Here is a 23,201-nt window from a genome sequence, read left to right as displayed (position 1 = left end):
TTGTTTTATCTGACAAAAAAAAAAAAACTTTATGAGAAAACACCTGCTTGTGGGGCAGCAAACAGACTGTATGCCCAGGAAACAGCTGCCCATCCATTGTTGTCTGGAGTTTTGGTTTATGGACAACATGAATCTCTCAACAAAGCCAAGTTCCTCCTGATGACAATGGTCCAAGTAGGAGGCAGAGCTGAAGGCATGCAGTGCCAAATGAAGTGCAATGTCAGGCTTTCACTTGTTTTATTGCTTAGTCAAGTGGATGGGGCAGCCCTGCTGGGGGCGGCAGTAAAGGAGGAGGGGGAGATTACTTCACACTTTGGTTCTTTGCTGCTCTCCAACCATTGACAAGGACACACAAACGTACACACTGACACACACTAACATGCAGCCTGTGCCTGTTTCCTCAGGGTGTTATCATGGTTAACCACCTTTTCTAATGTCAACATTGTTAATGACAAACATGATGGAAAGTCAAAAAGTTATCAAACAGTATTTCTACAGTTTTATCCAGTTTAAATCTGGAAGCAACTTCAGCTAGTGTTTCTGTTGGAAAATTATTGGTCAGAATTATAGGGGGCACTGTTGCACATGGTCACAACTTTCTTCTCCTCTAAGGAGAGAAATTGTCAAAAAATTATTAGTATACGTTACTGAGAATGACTCCGACTTTATTCCAGATATGATGGATGAATAAATATAAAATAAAAGTATTTATAAAATAATAATTGCTTTGCTTTATAAAAAGTGAAGGAGCATAAACTTCATTAACATCCACACTGATGACACTGCTGTATGATACACCCAAAATAAACTGACTGTTTATATTACTGACATTGTGTAATTATTATCAACATGATTATCAAGTGATCAATATTGTCATGTATTTGTAACGGTTTTGACCAGTATTTATTTTAACTGTTGGAGTGTGTCCAACTGTACATGCAAAGGTGAAAAATTTGCCTGTGTGTTACTAGAGACATTTCCACCCGGTGATGAATATGTTTGGAGGATATTTTGGATCATTTCCAGTTTTGTTATTAAGGCTTTTGACAGTTTTGTTTTACATAGAGGCCAGCTGCACTGACAGTCTCTGCCAGTTCTGACTGAGGACGTTGTTATCATGCTTCATGTTGGTTACTGCCCCGGTAGCAACAACAGTACGGTGGACAAATGCAAATTTCCATTTCGAACATCATTATTAGAGTTTTGAAGATGCAAGAAATTAACATCTACTGGCAGTCTTAGCTAGTTGAAGCGTTGTGCCAGAGATCTCCAGGGGAGGCGTCCCTCACACTGTGAAAACCATTTTAAGAAAACGGATGCAGCTTTCCAGCGCCAGGGTATGAAAATAAAAAGCTCAAAGTTTCACAATTAGCTCTAAATAAAGCAGATCCCCCCTTGTGGGGTAGCATGGTAATGCAAAACACTGATATTTGACTCCATTCTGCCTGTTTATATGTCTTTACTGTCTATTTTCATGGTGATGAGGTTGAAGAGGACCTAGATCCCCCCTTGTGGGGTAGCATGGTACACACAGTACACACACCGACGTCTGCTTTTTCAAGAAAATACTTAGCAATGTTAAGCTAAACGGAGTGGTTAACACGTGGGTTTGCCAATAGACAAGATAAATAATAATGTATGCTTCAACAAATATATAAAACGTTCAGCCATTTACTTTCTCCAACCTGTGTGTGTGTGTGTGTTGTCTAAAGATATATCTGTGTTTAGACTGTACCATTATCTCAGAGGTTTTTGTTGCTATATCTGTCTCTAAGAAACCATGTTATAGTTCATTAATAAACTCAATACCCTTTAGCCTCAGCTAAGTTTCAGGCTCTAATTGCAGGCTATCTGAGTCAGGCATTACTCAGTTATGAACTGAGGGAGGCGCTCTTGGATCTGCTGGTACACCTAAAGGCATTCTGAAAAAATATTATCAGCCTTTTCAATAACTGTCAAACTCAGCCTGGAGGCCAGCCTGAATACACCATAAATACAAAAAGTCATTAAATTATGAAAAGTGTTGGTTTTCTGCCCTGATCTCCTCAAGAGGATAATAACAAAGAAAAAGGTAAAGAGTTCACTTGAAAAATCAAGTTTTCCGGCTATTCATCATTGGATTAAATGTGTTTAAAGTCAGGAACCGGGAATAAAAATAACACCCGGCGCTTGTTTTTGCACACAATGAAGAAGCCAATGCACTAATCCAGTGGCACAGGTGCACATATACCTGTGTAAGCAGAGTTAATACTCATAAAACCTCCTGGAAGGAGAATAAAGGCACAGGGAAAAGTTCCCACACTTTGACTGTTTTGTTTCGCTGTGCTTTTTCTTTTTTTCCCACTACTGCCAAAAGCTAAAGCAGTGTGCCCGCAATGAATGAAAAAAAAAAATGATGGGGAAGAATAGATGGAGGAAAACCAACAGTGACTCGTGTAACTCACCTGTTGGTGAGAGTTTTTGTTTGGTGTTCATTCAGAAAGCGGAGGGCTGGGCGGCCCCCTCCCTGAGGCAGTGCTGGTTCCCAGGTAGAGAGAGGAGCGATGGGAGGAGAGTTCTCACCACGCTCCCTAACTGTTCTCACCGCAGCTCATTGGTCAGATGTTGCCTCATCGTTGAAACGCGACACTCCTCCAGCAGTGCAGGCAGGTGTATGAGGCTGCAGGGCAGAATGAGGGCTGATAAGTGTGTGTGTGTGACTGTGTGTGTGTGTGCCAGACACACAGACAAAGAGATATGTGAGGAGGAGAAAAGGAAGGAGGGGGGGGAGGAGGGGTGATGTGCAAGTTTCACTCAGCTTTGTCATTCCTTCAGACTCTCTAAGTATCATTCATGTGTGTGAGGCACGGCTGATCATCCTGTATATGCCTGCGTGGGAAAATTCACCTCCCCGCAACCTTTGTGTTCAGCAGCTGCGGCACCAAACTGAAGACAGGTGTAGACGACCTGTGTATATTTTGCCAATACATATGCAAATGATCCTTTAATGTCTACAGCTGTTTCTCTTTGACTAAACCTTTCCTGTTTCCTGCTCTAACTGACCTGCTACTGTTGACCAAAGAAACTACATGTTTCCAGGAGGAGAACATGAAAGTATAGTACACAGATAAAACTATACACTGGTGGTCTTGGTTTTTTAGGCTTTGAAGATTCCAGGCAGGAAATCCTACAAATGTGTATCTATTTCTGAGAATTCTTCATTAAAAAAAAGAGATAACATATATGCAATGTGTTTTACAGTGTTTTATAAGTTGTTCTGTAATAAAAAGTCTGTAAACTGCCACCGTCATCACATCAGACAGTGTGTCCCGATCCCACACTTCTGAGTATTAATATTTCCCCTGAGACTGAGCCAAGCCTTGGAAATATTGATTCTTTATAAACTGATAATAAAACTTCATGTGACCAGGATGTTATTTTAACACTTCCTCAGTAGGATTAATGTTTCTTTTTTGTCTCGGTTTAATTGCTAATAATTGACCATAATAACTGGCTCAGATGTGTCCATCCTGAGCTAAAATGCAGGACTGGGTTTATGTTGACTTTAAAATGACCATTGTTATGAATGTGATGGTCAGTGGTTGTCGGTCTCCATGTGTGACCCTGTGATGGACTGGTTGACAGTGGAGGGTGGACCCCACACTCACCTGAGGACTGCTGTGATTGGCTCCTGCCAGCTGCAACTCTGAAAAGCAACAGATAAAAATGAATAAAATATTCACATCCTTTTTTCTCTCTCACATTTTATTATATTTATATTTGCTCTGTTTTTAATTCATCCATTTGAAACTTTGAAAAAAAGAGGAAACGTCTCAGCCAACCAACTTCTTCAGTTAAAAGAAATGACCACACACTGTTTATTACTGTGTGAAATAGAACCTGACAGAGCTTGAGCTAAGTTTGTGTTTTTGTTCTTTAAAACTATTTGAGTTCAGTCCAAGGTGTTAGGTTCAAAAAGTCAGTCGTGCATTATCTCTTAAAGTTTGACATTTGCTTGTGAATGGAGAACAAGTACACTAAGATATGAGTGAACCTGCTCTGCACCTAGGAACATCATGAACTCCTGGGTGGCTTCCTCCACTCAGCTCGTAACCACAGGATATCTCTTCAACAGCCTGCAGTGACAGCCAACTTCCTGGTGTGGGTTTCGACAGTGCATGGTTCTCATGCTTGGCACCACTTCTACCCACCTGGAGACATATTTACTGTTAGCTCAGCCTGACTGACAAGCAGCAATAACAGGTGACTGTTTAACTAAACGCTGTCTGCCCTCCTTAGTCAAAATTAATACAAACTACATGATGACAATGTTAAAGTTAGTTTGAAAGTCTGTATTTTACTTCTCTTCTTGAGCAGAACTGTTGAACTGCTGGCTGAGTCTGGTGTTACTCCAGTTTACTAATACTGTGTACACAAGTACACAATAAAAAAAAAAGAAAGCAGTAACCTATGTGGTATGTAGGTATTTGTTGTATTAATCATGATCATATATCTCAACCAATATTTTTAAAATCTTATTTCTAAAAAAAAAAAGGTTTTGTTTTTAGACTTCATTTGTTGCAGAATGCAATTTCAAGTTGACACCTATCCTTGTTATTGGCCAAGGTACGAAAATGTGATTAAAATTATGCAACATTGTGAAATAATAAGTAACTCCCAGCTGTTACAATGAACCCTGGGTCACAGTGAGGCCGGCAGCTCTGTGGTCTGCAACCACAGATGAGCAGCTTTGACACAATTTAACACTGATGTTATGTCTAATTAGACACTGTGCTATTAGGCTAATGCCCTCAGTTCTAGTGTTTTGATGACAGACCGTGGTGCAGAACTGTGGAGGTTTAATACAGTTGTGTTTTTGTGGACACCACCAAAAACAAGTTCACCCACAACTGCCAGGAAATACATTTCATACATACAACAAAGCAGCCAAGATGTTTGTGAAATGCTAGCCTTTGTTGTTTGTTTTCACAAGGTTTAAAGAATTAAATGCATGTAACTCTGTAGGCGTGTGAATGCAGTGCACACGCGTGCGAGCGGCTGCAAGCAATTGCCTCTGGTTTCTGCCTCAGCCTCTTAATGTGTCCTCGTCTGCAAGCCAGGCAGTGAGCCGGGCCGTGTGCCTGCTGCAGCTGCGTGTGTGTACGTGTGCATGCTTCCCTGCTCGTGTGTGTGTGTGCGTGCGTGCTTGTGTGTGTGTAACTGCTGACGGGACCTGTCACTATCAGGCGCACACATCTCTGGCACTGTCTATGTTGACACTCTGCCTGAGGGGGAACGAGTCTGCAGAGGTTGAGGAGAGCAGCGGTTTCCCACGGCTGCTGCTCTCAGCCCCGGCCCTGCCTCTGCATACCAGGGCTGCCAGCGCTCTGTAAATGTTTGGACAGCCTTGAACAAATAACACACCTTGAAAGGCACAGGCACAGGCTCTCTCTCTCTCTCTGCCTCTCTGCACAGCCCTTCGCTTCATCTGCCTCCTTAAGCTCACGTTGCTGACACCCCTAAACCACAAACCTACCTCCCTCAAAGCTTGGCTACCGCTCCACTCAAACATATCCAGCTTCATTTTCATACACAAATAAACCCCGACCTGCATTGTCACAGCACATGCAAACATACAGTTACACACCTGTGTGTGTGTGTGTACATGAATGTAAACACACCTTTCACTTTTAATCTTGACATCTGAGCGTCATTCAAATCGGTCAAGAAGACCAACTGCACAGACAATCACAATATACTGTAATGGGGACATTAGATCAACTGTTTGCATGTAAGTAAATAGTCTTTGATCAGTCAATTAAAGCAGGGGATTTTTCAATTTTTTCACACCTCAATTGATTAAAACTGCAGGTCTGCATCTTCTTCAGTTGCTTTACTGCCACCTAATGGCTACTTTTATATCTGGTAAACATACAGATGAACAGCCCGTTGCTTGACCACAAGCAAAAGAAAGAAAAAATACACACACACGGCAGCAAACCTGCACATGAATACAGCAGCATGGGTGACGTTGCAGGATTCTGTGTTTTCGTGAGGTTTGGGGAGTTCCTGCTGGTCATTATGATTTTAGTACTCATGTGTATTAACGGAAGCAGCCGGGAATTCACCCTCGAGTTACCCGCGGGGTTTAAACAGTACCTGTCCAACTATGATGGCAGTTCTCAGGGTCTTTCTGAAGAGCTTCTAATCATAAAACCAAAACATCCCTGGATAAATTTAGAATAATGACTACTTTCACTGTTGAACTTCTTTGAACCAAAACATGTCTGCCATCAGGACAAACGCCTGTATAATGTAGCCAATTGTGCACTGGGCCCGCCCTCATCCTGTACATGAACAGTCCATTCATTGGGCGCTGGGCTGGATGAGCAATAACATGGCACAATAATAGCCAGGCTGACTGAGTATGAATTTCCACACAACCACCCACACGTGCAGCCTGATGTCTGCCAGCAGCTGTGGAATCTGAAGTTCCTGCTCATAGTAAATCCCACGAAACATAACGCAGGACAACTTCCACTGCAGCAGTCGCTCAAACGCGGCTCTGTTTTCATTGTCAGTAGGCCTGGGGCTACATATTTCTGTAATTTGGCTTTTATGCTCAGCAGTTTTGCAGCTGTGATGACATTTGGGTGTCGCCCCCCTGTTTCTCACGGTCTCGCTGCCAACGCTGCTCCGGCCACTGGTCGGCTGCCAAGACTGAGGTCCGTGTGTCAGGCCCCCACTTCTTGTGTACACATGCACACTGAAAGAAGGTGCTTTTGAAAAATATATTCCTGGCAATCAAGTTCGACCGCAGTGGGATTTTTTTCCCCTCCTGTTTAGGTTCAATTTTCCAAACACAGGGTTTCAGAGGGAGGAAGGGTGTGAGACGTGCAGTGGATTAAAGCTGCTCAGAAAAGTCACAGAGTTTCTTCTCTTGGCTTTGAAGGTGCTTTGGTTTATACTCTACATACACATATATACATATTTTGATCTTTGAGGCCAGACAAATAAAACTTAGCAGACTAAATGCGTAATGTGTAATATTTTCATGTTCATGTAAAACCTTAGAGGATGTTTTAATAGGAAACTGTTTTATTTATTATTATTAATATAATGTATGTATTATTTAAATGTATTGAACGTACATAATTACTATTATATCATATTAAGATGAATTACACAGTATAATATTTTATAGTTCATTAATCCATGCTGACATTAACATTGCTATGATAAAATTCAAGCCAACAACTCTAATTGGCTCTTGCCTTTGTTCCTCCAGTTTACAAGACGCTGATTCAGCTTTGTCTTGATTAAATCTTTTTTATGAGGTAGTTGATTAATGCGTACGTACATGTTTGTCATTCTTTTTATCATCTATCTCCACTTTACTTCTTATGTAGTTCCGTTTAGATTTCATCCTGGAAAAAAAGTTTGATTAATTAAGTGAATGAAATGAATGACTTTACGCAGGCAGGTCAAAGGTCAAAGGGCAGCACTGACAAGACTGAAGGACTTCAGGATCTTCACTGACACAGAACATGGCTCTCAATTTTGGTACAACTATCTTACAACAAATAATTTTGCATTGCATTATTTTTTCCAGGTATCACCACAGTGGTGCAGTAGTAACCAAAATGATGAATTATTGGATGCCTCCTGATGCAACCCACCATTAGGGTCAGGAGGTGGAATTGAACTGGAGCTACTGCTTGACAGACCACTGCACCACCTGTCCCTCAAAGGTCCACGGTTATAAGGTAAATTTTCATTTAGGAACCAAACAACTCTGGTGCTTTTTTGGGCTATGTTGTGTGAACTAAACACTCATGGTAACATCAGTGGGACAGCAAGTGTTCAAAGACAGGAGTGTTTACACAAAATAAACACTGGACTGGACAGAAGAATCAATAAAATACATTCACCAGTTAGCCCAGAAAAAAGCAACTAGTTTTATCAGCCAGATAAAACCCTCACAGCCAAGTTCCTTTTGGAACGTATTGTTTCCTGGTTGGTAGGAAATTGATTTTTTTTTTTTTTCAAAGCAACAACTCATGTCTGGACACTTTTATGGCTTTTATCTGTTTGCTTATTCTGCCCAGCACAAGTGTGTGGACGTGCTAAACTCTGCACAGCCTCCTCATGCTGCAAAGACAGGATAAAACCGGCAGTCGCTTTGTTCTATTTGGAGGTCAGCGATCAATGTGGCCCACAGCCAATGCCGCCTACGGAGGCTGGACACAACTAGATCGGGTCGGGTGCAGATTGGTGTGAATTAAACATAATAAAAAATAGTATTTTGTTGCAGGACACTGCTGCGGAGATTCATTAAGAACAAACAGAATTCAAACATAATGTGACGGCAATATTTGTAAATGCATCACCAGCAAACATAAACACTACTACAGTAACTGTAATAAATGGGCTTTTCAGCCATTTCTGCCTATATATTTTTCATGGCACACACAAACATCTTAGGGTGAAATGGAACGAGTGACGGGGTCTAAAAATGTTGCCTTGTGATTGCGACACAGTTTTTTAGCCAAAGTAACGTCCAACGTTGTTTGACCGCCATATTGACGCGTCTTCACTGTGTTACAACAAGGAACTTGTTTGTCCGTTCCTAAAATCGTTTCCTGTGTGTTTGTGCGTGTATGTTTGTGTGTGTGGGACGTGTAGCAGGGAGTTTCCCTCGTGTCAGCTTCTTCTCAGCTGTCCTACCGGATGGAACCCTCGGTCCAGCTGCTGCCAGTTACACCAGGAATGTATCTTGGGTCAAATGCCTGTGAAGTGGTGGCACATGAATACTGTAACTGTGAGTGGCCAGTGTCCCAGGCCTGTGGTGAGTTATTGACATGGGGCGCTTGAGTCCTTCCCATGTCCTACGGCTGCCACCCACTCTGACAACAGCTGCTGGACTGTCAGTTTCCCAGAGTCAAGAAGTAGCAAGTGAGTCAGCGTGTGTGTGGGAGTGTGTGATTCAGGGCGGGGAGTTTCTGGGGTCACGGTATCTGATTAATTGTTCAGACACGCATACCGATGATTATGCATTCAGTCTAATTGAAGGCACGACTGGGATTGAGCCTATTAACACGTCAGACATGACATTTAACAATTTTGGAATGTGGTTTGTCTGCAGAAGACAGAGTCAGATATCAACAAGGACTATGGGTAATTCCAGTTAAAGAATCTGTAAAAACTGTGAAAGATTAGGCTGGAACAGCACACACACATCTCCACTGGATGTTCTGAAGGTTCTACAACAATACATCAAATCTGATGCAATTTAACTCAAAAGAACCCCTGGTAAAGTTAGATAAAGTATTTTATTTTTATTCAGACAATGGATTATTCATTTAAAAATCAATATTAAGAACCAACAGTGCTATATTTATTGCATCAAATCTTCTTTGGCTGAAGGCACGCATGAATGACAGACATTTAGAGAGACAGCGTCCACTTCCTGGCTGTGCAGCATCAAAGGCCATAGACTCTCTGAAGTGCTTTTGAAATGTCCAACCAACCAAAATAATTACTCTCATTTTCTAAGGCATCGTTCATAGACTGCCCTCAGCATGGAGCCTGGGGTTGAATGTATGTCACAATTCTTAGAAGTCCTTGGTTTTATTCACTCTGATCAGCCAGATGTAAAACATGTTTGTTTATTGTCTGAACTGCTTTGATTGGCAGAACGTAAGGACTTCACCCATGTGACTGTGTGTGAGCCGGACTGTTGCCAGGTCCACAAAAAGCTTAGTGACGGCAGTTTTTCTTTAGATAGCCTCTCAACATATTCAGGCGGTGAGCACCTGGGCGGATCGCTTTGGCCCTAATGATATGGCCCCACAACAAAACAACCCTAAAGGTACTTGAGGAAGGTTTCTGGAGCCTGGGCCTAATTGCAACATGGGACAAAAAAATCAAACCACTTTGTCCTTAATTGGCTTCTTTTCTTTCATGGGCCTATACATGGCCATTCAATCATAAGATGAAGGCAAACAATAAACCCTTGCTCCCCCCTTGACCCAAACACTTCTCCAGTCGCCACTACATGGACATCTACAAGTGGACCATCCTATAGAGGAGCGTCCAGTAGCAGATACAGCAAATAGGGATCTAAGTTAAAGCAGTGGGAGATTCAAAAAATGAAATTATATCTATACGCCAGTATCACCATTTCAGGTTGAAAATTAAAAAACAAAACAAAAACAAAGAAACAAACAAATTTATATATATATATATTGGACAAACTTTAACGAAAACATCTTAGAATGGCATTCAGTTGTACCTTAAAGTTTTCAAAAATCATATTGTTACCCTTAGAACAATGGATATTGTAAAAGGAACCCAGACCAGAAGTTCATGGTTTCCAGTATCGGTGTGACGGAGTTCATGCTTCATGGTTTCCAATATCACACTCTTTTAAAATAATCCAAAACTTAGTTCTTAGTGAATGTACTGGATCTTCTCGTCTCCTCTGACCCTCTGTGCTTGGCCATTACCTCACATCCTCTCAACAGTCTTTAACCCTAACCCTCAATCCAGGCTGAGGACAAAAGGGGGGCGGGGGATTTTCAGTTTGCGTCCCCTCTCCTTTATATCTGTCTGAGAAGATAAGAGTGTATATACCATCCTATATTCATTTAAATTTCACTCAGCGTTCTATAATAGCGTTGTAGTTTTAATTTGTCCTATTTGATCTATTCTGTTTTCTCTATATTATATTCTTAAAACGACAGCAATAATAATTCTATTTCTAATTATTGTGACCAAGAAAGATCAGTAATAAAGAGGTTAAAGTAAAACCATCTAAAAGTATGAAATATCAAACATATACTGTATATATATTTTTTAATTCGTTATTGTGACCAAGAAAGATCAGTAATACAGAGGTTAAATTTAATTCAAAACCTCATGCCACTGCCATGATCTGACTCTTACTCTCACATAATGTATGTATTTTTGCAGCCAAAGTTGTGGTCATTTTCACACTGTCTAGTAAAGACTTTATGTGACTGCTGTCTGGGTCATGACCCGTCACACATGTTGTTCCTGCTCATTGGTTGAATGCCAAAGACAGAGGGAGGATGTGCATTCATCAAATGGTCAACAGGATGTTCAAAATGTGGTTCCAGCACCTTCAATCTGACAAGGGCAGCCTGTTGGGTGTATGTGAGAATGTGTTTGACACACACAGCTTAGTGGGATGGATGGCATTCTCACAGACATGTGGAAGAAGAGTGTGTGTGTGTTCCTGCTTTTAGTTGTACTTGTGGGGACGTGTGCAGGTCCCTGCTGAGTGGAGTCAGATTAGACTAATGGTTAAGTGTATGATTAGTCATATAATGTTAGCAAAATACAAAAAACAGTGTGTGCCTGTGGTGGACCGCCATGTGGGACCCGCCCCCTCTTTTTACTCCTTTCCCGTCGCAAATCTCTGACCCCCATCAATAAGATGTATTCAGAGTCTATCAAACAGAGGAGCTGCTGCACAGGCAGATGCACACCACTGGGGGGAGAACCATGGGAAACACTCTGTTAATTGTCCCCGGAGTGTTTTTAAAGAATATTAATCTGTATTAGCTGCCCATGAGCCTTTCTGCGTGGCTCTTTCTCCTAGTTAGAGCTGCGGCGGTCCACTCAGCCAATGGGCCATGAAATGTGACAGGTCTTTGTGTGGAGCAGAGAGACAAACTCCCAGAAGAGTGCGACCAGTGAAGCCCTGATTAAAGAGAGAGGAAGCTAACGTGTTAGCTGGCCTAGAGTCATAGATCTTTTAGGGGATTATTGAGCCCCTCAGTGGAGTAAGTCTACACTGTTAGTCATAACTCTGACAGATCCAACCAATAAATAACATGGGAGAACCACTGTGATTTCCTGCTCAACTGATGTGATACATTCTTGTACATCCCCTTGTACAAGAATGGGGCGGCAGTGACACTATTTCTTAGGTAGAACACACGTTATTATTATACTTATGTTTTAACTTAACACATTAATCATGAATTCATTTGCGTAGATTGGTTAAAAACAATTGAACACACTGGTAAAACGAACACCGTGTATCCAATCATTCCACTGTCCATCTTCTTGTCATTGCAGTTATATGCACACACGTATTTGTACTCATTGCTAATTTATGGGTTCAACAACTACAACAGTATGACTGCACCTACAGTACAACTATCACTACACTATAACTGCCTCAGCGACCTTAACATTTTTTGCTCATGTACGCCAGGGTACATATAAAAACACGGACTGCTGACAATTAAGAACATCTACAGGTGGGTACAGCAGTTGTTTGGTTCTACATTCGTCTTGTGGAAACAGCCCGTTGACTTCAAATCAAAACGAGACGGTCGCCTTTTAAACACTGGCTAATTTGTGAGACATTTCTTGATTTGTTGGAAGTGACTTGTTTTATTCTGATTCTCTGACCCAGTCGTTCTCTAGGGCACGGTCATATTGTCCATCACATTAGTCACATTCAGAAGAACTTTACGAGCCCGCACGGAGCGAGCCATGTGTTAAGGTGGTGTTAAGCTGCTGCACTTTCTTTTTGTTAGTTTTTTCTTGAGAAGTCACCTCGCAGCTCTGAGTGACACCAGAGGATTTAGAGGAGAAGGCTGAACACTCACAGAAAGGTTTGAGATTAAAGCATTATTGAAGCAAATTAGGTCAAAAAAGGAGCACAAAAGATCAGGTTCTTAAAAATAAAAGAAGGAATGACGCAAGAGTTAATATATTGATAGATAAGTATGGAGGAATATCATGCTAGGCTAACATGCTAAAACACGTTTTATATGCACATCTAACCTGTGATAAATCAGAAACAAAACTGTAATATATTTGTATATAATTATATTTTCTGATAACACACACATATACACTTTGTAGAGTGAATTTCTGTATGTAAATCCAGAGATGTTAACATATTTACTCCTCACTATGTTAAAAAGTGTCTCTTTTATTCTTTGTGCCACTAACTGTTTTTCTTAACACCATGACCTCACTGTGACATCATTACTTAAAAACATCAGCAGCCTCGTTTCCTCATCGGGCCCAGAAATGGGCATATGTTACATAGAATGGGGCCTCATTAATCAACCGCAGTTAGCTGCTAAATAGGCAGATCCTAAATGAAGGGCCGGACGAGAACCCCTCCCCCCCTCCTCCCCCACGTCCCCTGCCCCCGTCCCCTCCCTCATCCATCCAACCACCACAGTTCACAGCAGTTTAGAGTGAGAGGATTCATCACTTTGTCATCCTTAACTAATAAAAAGCTTCAATGCTGAATCTTATGAGAGCTGATGGGATTGGGATGAATGTGTCTGTGTCTGCGATGTAGCGGGAACGAGTGTTGATGGTCAGGAGTGGGCGGGGCCTTCTTGTTGGACACACAAAGCCGTTGCTGTGCAATCAGCTCGCTGTAAAATCGCAGCTCTGTGGTCCTCACAAAGGCTGACAAAGGCAGGGGGCTGGTGGCTGGGGCGGGAGAGCGGTGCCACAGCTGTGAGCAGAGCCTACACATCCTGCCCCAATATGGGCCCTCCTCACATCTGTAGACGCTTGGCCCCTGCTTCCGCCAGGTCCGGGGACAATGGAGGCCCTCGGCGGACCCCTTTGTTGCAACGTTTTTCAGCGTTTCTTTTTAGCCTAAATCTTAAATATTTCATTAGGCTTTCTCGGTCTGCTCCTTTTCTTTCTCTGTGGTGAAGAGCAGAAGCAGGACTGCGACTTTTTGGCCCCTCACTTCAGCAACGCCCCAAAGACAACAAAGACTTCAACTAAAGGACCTGCTGTTAGTAAAGAAAACACATTTGAAGAAAAAAAATAGGAAGAAATGATGTTTTGTTGCAAACTGAGTTTGAAGCTTAAATTTAGTGATTTAAACTAATCAGCCGTTTGCTTCTCGAAAGTTTTGTTGTTGAAACCACCGCAGAATCAATCACACTATTTATAAATATTGCTTTCTTTGGACCTAAACATATGCCAGAAATACCTTAAAAAACAATACAAAAGTGTATTCCCACATCAATTTACCATGTCACTAGAAGTGTATGGTGGTGTCTTCATCTACAGTTTCTCCTCTAATGTTTCTTTTTCTATTAATTGAAATGATTTTGGTGGGAAAATAATTGGTCCTTAAAGCAAAACTGCCTCATAGGAGCCTGTGAGGCAGGAATGGAAGTGTAAATGTTTTACATTTATGGAATTAAGCAAATTTCATTCTTAGAATGTTTAGATAAGAAGCCACATAGTGCCAGTACCGTACCAGCTGGACCTTGGAGGATAAATCACACAAAGGTTTTTTACACATCTGAAATTTGATCACTTCTTCACTGCCAGCACAAATGTGACTCTTCTTCTTCTAAAAAACTGATCAAATCTCTATTTTGTAGCCTTTGACTGAACCTAGCAGCCCATGTGTGTCTTAAGTCAATTAAACCTATATCAAAGGATTGACAATACAAACATTATCTGTAACAGTTCCTGACGTGCACTGAAGTTACTGCTGCTGTTTAAGTAGCCGAGTTCATCTTGTCTTTCATTCTGAAGACGAAAAGTCAAACTTTATTGACATTCAAATATATGCAGGACATATGGTCACATTAGCAGCAGCGAGTGTCATTATTAAGTATTAAGTCAGAAGCTGCCGTGTGTATAGGAGGGCCACACATAGACGTCAGCTGTAGAGGAGGTGGCTCAACACTCCCATCCAAATATTAAACACTTGTTAATAACTCTTCCGGCCCCACAGCAGAACTTCTGTCAGGATGGATAAAAGAGGCTGAAAAGCATTTGTCTTTATGCTAAGCCTTAAACTGGACTGAGTGACAATGAAGACGCTTTGTAAAAAAAAAAAAAAAAAAAAAAGGGGGGGGGGGGGGTCTGGGGGTGTGATTTATCCAACACTTTAAGAGAACCTTATGAATAATTCAGTGTTATCATTCAACTTGATGCTGGATTATTATGTTTTTCTTCTTTCTTCACACGTGAGGGACCCCCGGCAGACAGGGGGTATCAAGCAGGGGCACCTAGGGGGAAGTAATGCGCACACAAGGACAAAACAAGAAAGGCTGCAGTGCAGTCACTCTGCTGTCAGCTTGATAAATATAATGTGTCACCAATTAAAAACTCATTGCCATTCTTTAATTCAGCCGAGGCCTTGTTAACCGCTGCCTGGCAGGGAGGCTGCCGCAGAAGCCGCTGCCTCTGCGACCAGCACCATCATAATAGAGGCCCCTGCTTTCCCGTCCTTTAAAAACCACGGCCCTCTCCATTGGCATGTAAATAAGACATTCATTGGGCAGCACTTTTCCAATAGAAAAAAATGACCATCGATGTCTTTGATTTTCATCTTTTTTTTCCCTGGGAAAACAAAGAATTGTATAGTTTCAGATTTTTATTCAAAAAACCTCTTTTTAGGCCTTTCTTTGGCAGCATTCTTATGTTAATCATGTTGACTCAACTTTGTGCAATGTGGCCATACAATGCATATGAACCCTAGCAGGAGTCCATTACAGAAATACCATTTAGCAAGCTGTTTCAGTGAGAAAGTCAAACGTTTACGGGCCTTTCGTGCCAGTTGGGGTCCCAGAGAAGCAGCAGGAGTCTTTAGGAAACTTCACTGAAACTAAAGGCTTCTCAGGTCTGAGATACTTTCCAGCTGAAGTCAAAAAGCATTGAAAATACAAAAAAAGCAGGTTTTCTCGAACAATGTCTGACTCCTTTTCAACCATGACAGTTGTGCTACTTAGCAATTTTAACGGGATAAGTGGATGTCAACGTTTTCAAAAGCAGTCACCGTTTTACAAAGAAACCTCAGACATATGTGTGTAAGTTTGATGTTCTGCAGCTGAAGAGCACGCATACACAGAACCCTCCAGGCCCCAGAAATTAACATTTTCACATTTTTTATACTAACATTATTATAACAGCTGTTTATGATATAACATTGTTCAGGGGTGTTTGAAGCAGCTGTGGTATCAGACAAAATACTTTTGAAAGATCTGGACCTTCTTCGATATTCTATTAATGTAAGATCCTGTAAATGTACCACATTAAAAGTAGTCCACCTAGACCTCCACAGAACATATGCTGTTACATGTGTTTTTATGACATGCCACATAAAAAAAGTGATATAGAAAAAAGCCCAAAATGGATTATGGGTAATTAAAATATCAAAATATGACAGTAGCGGACAATATCTTGAAAACTCTTAGGAAGATATTTTGCCTATTTATGAATACAAATTAGCTAAACAAAAGAGTAACTAGTCAATACCCAAATATTTCACAAATTACTTGAGGCAAGACTGCAGTCAATATTTAGCTTTTTTAAGATTTCTCAAAGAAGGAGTACTTTCAAAATGATCATGTCAGTTTGACCTCATTGAAATGGTATAAGAAAAAAACTTAAACTGCACATACGTTTCACTGGTCTGTTTTTTTTTTTTTTTGCTCACACTTTCGCCAGAAATGGGTCAAGCATTCTAGAACATTTTCAGAATCTGACCTACAGGTATTTAGAGGACAGAGTGTGAATGTCTCTCATTCTCCAAACAGCTCTTTATTGGCCAACAACACTGGAACCAGAGCAGAATACAGTGAGGGTGAGGGAGTCTGGGTCTCCCCCCTACCCACCCCTGTCTCCGGCTGCTCATTATCCCTGTCACACAGAACCAGGACCCACTTGGCACGGACTAGTGGACTTAATTGAATTAGACATACCCACTTGTTAAGGCTTTGTACGGTAGCATGAGAAATTCCCTGCTATCTCTACAAAGCCAGGGGAAAAGAGCGGAGTCGGCAGAACTGGTCTGCAGATCTGAAGGTTTGAAGGTTCACGTGGATGGATGAAGAGCTGCGGTCTGTCACTGTGCCAGGGCTTAGTGCCAAGGGCGGTGTTGGGCAGAGAGTGAGGTGATGACACTCTGAATGTGGTACATACTCAACCAGTGATGTATTATAAAGACAACATAAGTCAGGTCCAATATTCTTTCCTGAAATGCTCTGATACTGTGCATAAGAGTATGTTTAGATTTGAATTCCTTTTTTCTGTAACCTTAAATCCTTACACTCTGTAGCAAAGTCTGAGTCAATATATAAACAGGTATCCAGTCTAATATCCAGTATATTAACAGGTGTCCAGTCCATGACAAGACCACATATACAAACAACCAGTAGGTTTTACAAATGCATGTGAGGTTTGTCTGACCCCAAAGACCTTGAACATGTAGAACGGCTCATCTAGTCCACCTTCTACCTAAAGCCTTGGATCACCAAAGCATAATGAAATAGTCCGTCTTTGACATGTGACCACACTGCACCTGGTTGTAGCTAAATTAACCAATCAAAAGCAGGGAAAGTGCCAGTGGTGCCTTCACTGTCCTAGGACAACCACAGGACGACTTGCGGTATCCTCCAGTTATAAACATCCACACTACATACAATAAGTCCACCTGTTTATGGCGGCGTGAGCAGCAGCATCAGCAGTGGCCCGTGCTAAAGTTTGACTGTTTTGTTTTTGCATACTTTTGCGTATTACGGCAGTACAAATGATGTGCACATTTTAACCGATTTATCCTCAATAAAAACCCATTTACTCCAAGTGTTTTCATCGGCCATCTGTTGTTGCTCACAGGTGTCACCTAAAGCCCAAACTCCTCACACTCTTCACTCTGCCGGATTAACCCTCTGACTTCTACCTTTTCTCGTCACAGTCCCGAGTCTGACTTTAAAGTCAAGAGTCACTTAGCGATTAGAGATTTTTTTTCCCTCTCTTTCTCTGTCTATGGATTAAAATGGAAGGAAGCCTCTTCTAATGTGATTGCCCTTTTTCATTTACCCAAACGGGGTGTAAACGGAGGTACTACAAGGGGATGCCTCTGCGCTGTCACTACATAACGGCAGCTCCCTCACCCCAGGGGTCAGAGCCAGATTGACACCGTAACCCACAGACCTGATCCTCCCTCAGCTCCTTTAGAGGTGCAACCGGCCAGCAGTAATATGGCCCTCACTTTATTCATTTGGAGATCAGCCAAGCTGAAAAGATAAGCTCTGAATAATTGGAGGCCACAGACCACGGAGAATCTGATGGGATCTGGGAGTCTTTAACTTTTTCTTCCTCTCTATGCCCTCTTACAGCTGGGGGACAGGCCTTGTTAGAGTCGGGCGGCCAGATGGGCTGGAGACGGCGTGTTAGAGCGGAGAGGAACGACACTGGCTGCGGGGACCTGTCACTCACGTGCAGTGGGAGTGAATGTGAGCTTAATGAATCTTCCACAGCCACCAGTGGACAAGACGGAGCTGTGTGTGGACACCAGACAGCCAGACAGTACACCGTCCTGCCTCCTTTTCAGACTTCTTTTCTCTTCTCTCTCGTGGCCTCGGGGCCTGTGTTTTCTTGCTGTGGTCCAAAAGTTACAGTGTTTGAACTCAGTTGTAAGCAGAGCTGATGGGAACGTTTACTGACTCAGAGACAGTCAGTAAAATATTCCTTCTCATAAAAAGAGAGCTGTTCTGTAGAAGTTGGTTTGCTTTCTGAAAATTAAAACTTAAACCTGTAATTTAACAACATACTGTATATATTCATGGAAGTTCCAATATCTTTTTTTTTTTTTCAAATTAGCACAGAAAAAATTAATATTTTTTAAAAACATTTGAATCTTTTGGGAATGAATAGACACCAATTGTTGAAGTTTTATAATTCTTGTCTGTTTTTTCAACCTTAAATATTTAAGCCGCTCCACAGTGGGTGGTCAAAAATGTTTGTTTTAATAGTCAATGTAGTTGGTAGAGTGAATACTCCTTTTATAGCCAACCTTAATTCTCCAACATTTGACCAGTTATAACTTCACAGGAAAACTGGTGACTAGAATTATTTGAAGATGTTGACTCCTCCAAATGGCTTCTTAAATTCGCAAAAGTGAAGTTCTTCTAAAGAAACCACAAGAAACCTAACGCAGTTTATTTAATTTGTTAGAATATAAATGATTCTAAATAAGCTAAACTAAACTTTTAGTTCTCATCTCGTATAAAAGCCGTACAGGGTTTTACATTATAGTAAATGTAACATTTTTTTAACTTTTGTTCCAAGTTTGCTGCCGACTGAGAAGTTATTATTCTATGTAAATATCCACTTGAGGCGCAACATAATTTGTTAATAGAGCAGTCAAAACCTCACTGGGAGGCAGGACACTGGAAACAATTACACAAGAAAGTGAAGCAGTTTGCAACTGTGGCTACTGCAGTTAATCATCTCTCTGTCAAATTAGCATTAGCCGTGCCCTACGTGCACGACACCGCAGCTCAGAGACAGCACATTGTCGGCTCCACCGTACAACAAAGACTGAGCGATAGGGAGGCTGCGGCTGTACTGGTAATGTCAGGTCCCAGGTCAGCCTGGTCCAGAGCCAGTCGAAGCCCACGCTGTGCTCTGCATGTCCAGTTCTGTCATAACAGAACAGTTCTACTGTACCAGGCTGCAGGAAGGACACGATCAGCTGCAGCCTCCCGAAGTCTCGCTGAACAACAGAAGCGCATACCCCTCTCTCATTAACGTCAGCAGTAGCTGCGGTTTTGTTCTTCTGAGTTTTTTTCCTCCTTCCTTTCACTTGTCCTGACATGGATACACTAGGAACAACAAAACAGAAACCACAGAGCAACAGCAGGAACCACTCTGCCAGAGGGCTGGGAATGTTGCCTTCTGAAACAGTGGAAGATTACACATGACTGCTTTTGTCAGTATAGCCGTGCAATAATATAATAATAAGCATTAGTGCAATGGGTGATCCCCGTGAGACAGTCTTATACAGGTATTCTCTGCAACATGTTCCACTTCTTTTTCTACATCAGTTTTTTTTTATTAATTCAGTCCCAGTGTGTAGTTTGACATATCATCACTTATATAATAATAATAATAATAATAATAATAATGCAATTATATAACATGAAATTTCAGAATTGCATTCAAAATTACTAGGAAAAATAACTTGATCTTAGCCAGCAAGTACCAGCATATACAGTATGTTTACTTAGTTATATAGACTGTATATTAGTTAATTAGACTGTAGTAACTAATGTCCTAAAAGTTAGTCACATTAAAAATGCTATTAGAACAGTATTCTAACTACAGAAAATCCTATCCAAATAGCATGATTAGTTCCCATGTTGAACTTTGAAGGTGCCTGTGGTAAAGTACAAAAACATCCACCGCCTCTAATCATTGTTAATCATACAATAAGAAATGAGTCGGAGTGTAATCTGCGTAAGAGTCAGTAGCTGTGTTTGTGTTGGAGCCGTAGCCTCCAGCCTTTTTACCCTTTCGTTGACCTTTACTTTGACAGAGGCCAGGCTTTATGAAAAATAACCATCCTGACTATTACAATAACATGGCCGCACATGTGACCCACAGCCAAGCGCAAAAGCTCCAACAAATCTCCAGACATCAAGTCAGGAATAATATTTTCTCTGCCCAATCACAGGGTCACATTGCTTCCTGTTCTGGGCACAGTGTCACCTAGTGGCCGCTTGTTTTCCATTAACCTTGTTTCCTGTGTAACAGGGCATTTGATGGTGGAAACATACAGTGGGAGCAGTGGATTCATTGTCAGTTCAATCACTAGTATGAAAAATATTTTCTTCTTTCTAGTCTTTGGTACCACACAGAGCAGTTACACTACACCACATTCACCCATTCACTCAGTGTTCTTACACTGTAACACAGATGTAATTAAAATGCACATGGAGATAAGACTATCTTAACATTACTAACCAAAATGTTTGTGTAAAAATGTTTAATTAATATTTTTTATTAATAACTATCTTAACATTACTAACCAAAATGTGTAATTTAAAGAATTTAAATACATTTTTTAATTTCTTTATTGATTAATATTAAATGAATAGGTTGTTATTCATTTAATTGTTTTGTTATAGACAAGTAGAAAACAACAAAAAAAATGACAAATTATCTAATATTATTGCAAAATATTATACTGAAAAAATGTTCCATGCTCTAACAAAATATAAATACGGTGTAAAAAAACATTTCTTGACACTTTACCTCATGAGCACTGATAGCTGTTTAAGGGCCTCAGCATTAACTCAGTTGAAGTGGGTGCTGAACAGACTGTATGCCACTGAAGTGGTTCAATGATATAAATCAATGACGGTTGGTAATACTCTTCATTTAAACAAAGGGCGAAGGAATAAAAAGCCATTAAGATGACATGTGAATTGGCAAACAAACTGTTTAATTTGTGTCTGCTGTGTGAAGGGGGCTTTCCATCCCTGAGCCTGGGGGCAGCCCAAATTTACATCTGATTGGAGTTTAATGGCCCATGGCGGCTTTTGCCGCACAGTCTCCATGGAGACCAAGGTTTTCTCAAGATTTCCAACAGACTGAAATGCCCTTTTTTTCCTCTGTTTGAAATGTGTCATGTGAGCCAAATAGGGCCGGGCCTTGTATGTATCAATTTGTTTCTGTTGCGGCGCCCACACTAGCCTCTGCAATGAATATATGGGCCATTGAATCCTGACACACAATGGCAACAGCTGATGCAGTTGCCACAGAGAAACGCCCACACAAAGGCCTGGAATGATGACATATGGTCCAAACCTGCCCAGTGGCCAGACCCCCAATAGTCTGATGGACAAAACCCCACGTTAGCCATTTATCCCTGCTTACTCATTTCATGGTAAGATAAACTTTTTATAAAGTTTCCACAGACCGGGCACGAGAAGTAAAACTGCGGGTGAAAAAGTGAGCATGTAAAGTGGGGGCCGGGACACATCATTAAGTGATTAACAAAGGCTCCTTTACCACCTGCTTCTACATTAATATGGGAAATAAAGGGCTGTCTTTTTGTTAAGGAGAGAGCAAAGAGAGAAGATGCGGCGGAGAGCGTTCACTTTGAAAATACAATGGAACGTAACACATGTTGCTACTTTGTTATCATCAACTGAACTGAAATATTTAATATGCAGGTGTGATTCAACAACAGTTGATACAACAATTATGAATACTTTCCATATACAATATGAAGTATATTCAAGTTTATTTAGCTAACTTGCTAACCAGCTACATTTTAGCTACCTGGCTTTGAGATTACAGGTTGTGCTAATAACAGCTAAAAGCTGTTTATCATTACATATTATAAAGTCATATTTTAAATAAATTATCAACTGGTGCTAATGAAAGACAGCAGTCAAATCAAACAACTTATTTAGGTTAAATTATAGCTCTGCTGTACAATGTAATCACAAGTATTATCAAGTCTACAGTCCAAGTAGCTGTGCATGTAAATATGCAGTGTGTGTTGTTGTTGACAGATTAATGCTAAGACTGTTGTGATCTGACACCTGCGATTCTATGATAAACCTCCAGTCAGTGCTGGGTAAACACAGACGGGCCAGTGGTTGACAAGAAAACCTCCCAGAGACAGGCTATGTGGTTAGACAAGGAAATATAAGCAGTGTGTGAACAAGACATTTAAGATTTGACCTGCTTCATTACTCACCGCTGAGGTATGTGACGATGTCATGGTGCTTTGTACGCTGCAAGGTCTTTTGTAGTGAGTACGGGGGATTCATTCATTCAGGCAGCGTTTCTTCTCTTCTTTGCCTTTTAACTTAAACAACAGAAATACTGAAATGAGTCCACGTTATGGGGTTAAGGTGTAGGACAAACATGTAAATCAAGGAAACTTCAAATCAACAAATCAACTTGTACTTGAAACGCCTGCAAATTCAATTCTTTTCTTTTGCCAAAACTTGGATATTTGTACCGGTAGTTCCTGCCAAACAAATGAAAACCACCATTATCACCAACAATCTACAGTCAAGCACAAATGAAATACCTGCACTAACCAGATCATCTGAGATACTGAACTAGTAAACATTAAACCTGCTGACGGCCAGTGTTCAGAGTTGATGTTGTCAGCATTTTTAGCCTGCTGATGGAAGTGTTTGTCACTTTTATGCTGCTGGACGTTGTTTATGTTTTTACATTAAAAGAAAAGTAATCGAATAACAAGAAGTTATGAAAATCCTGATGTGAATTTTAATCATAAAAGACTGGAACATAAAAGAAAAAATTCTGGGTCTGAAAAATAGAATCAGTCATGATATATTTTCTTCATGGTTTTTGTTCTGGTCTCTTGCCCTTCTTCATCAAAAGGTAAAAGTCTCTGTTACATACGTTGTTAT

The 23,201-nt window shown here is 41.0% G+C and overlaps 1 protein-coding gene across 3 annotated transcripts in view; it reads right to left on the bottom strand.

The window, feature by feature from the left end:
• The window catches only part of perm1a (PPARGC1 and ESRR induced regulator, muscle 1a), a 42,686-nt gene extending 19,855 nt beyond the window's left edge, over positions 1–22,831 (bottom strand). For 2 of the 3 annotated variants that reach the window (XM_025059435.1, XM_025059436.1), the window contains exons 1-3: positions 22,514–22,821; positions 3,648–3,685; positions 2,445–2,659 (exon numbers count right to left, since the gene is read on the bottom strand). The gene's annotated coding sequence lies outside the window, so the exon portion shown is untranslated. Of the gene's footprint in view, positions 1–2,444; positions 2,660–3,647; positions 3,686–22,513 lie in introns of all 3 variants that reach the window. The other variant, XM_025059440.1, reaches the window with a different exon arrangement.
• Positions 22,832–23,201: the final 370 nt, after the last annotated feature.

The sequence above is a fragment of the Cynoglossus semilaevis genome, chromosome 10 (assembly GCF_000523025.1).
Source record: "Cynoglossus semilaevis isolate Cse_v1.0 chromosome 10, Cse_v1.0, whole genome shotgun sequence".
Classification (NCBI taxonomy): domain Eukaryota; kingdom Metazoa; phylum Chordata; class Actinopteri; order Pleuronectiformes; family Cynoglossidae; genus Cynoglossus; species Cynoglossus semilaevis.
This window is presented reverse-complemented; position numbering and strand designations above follow the sequence as displayed.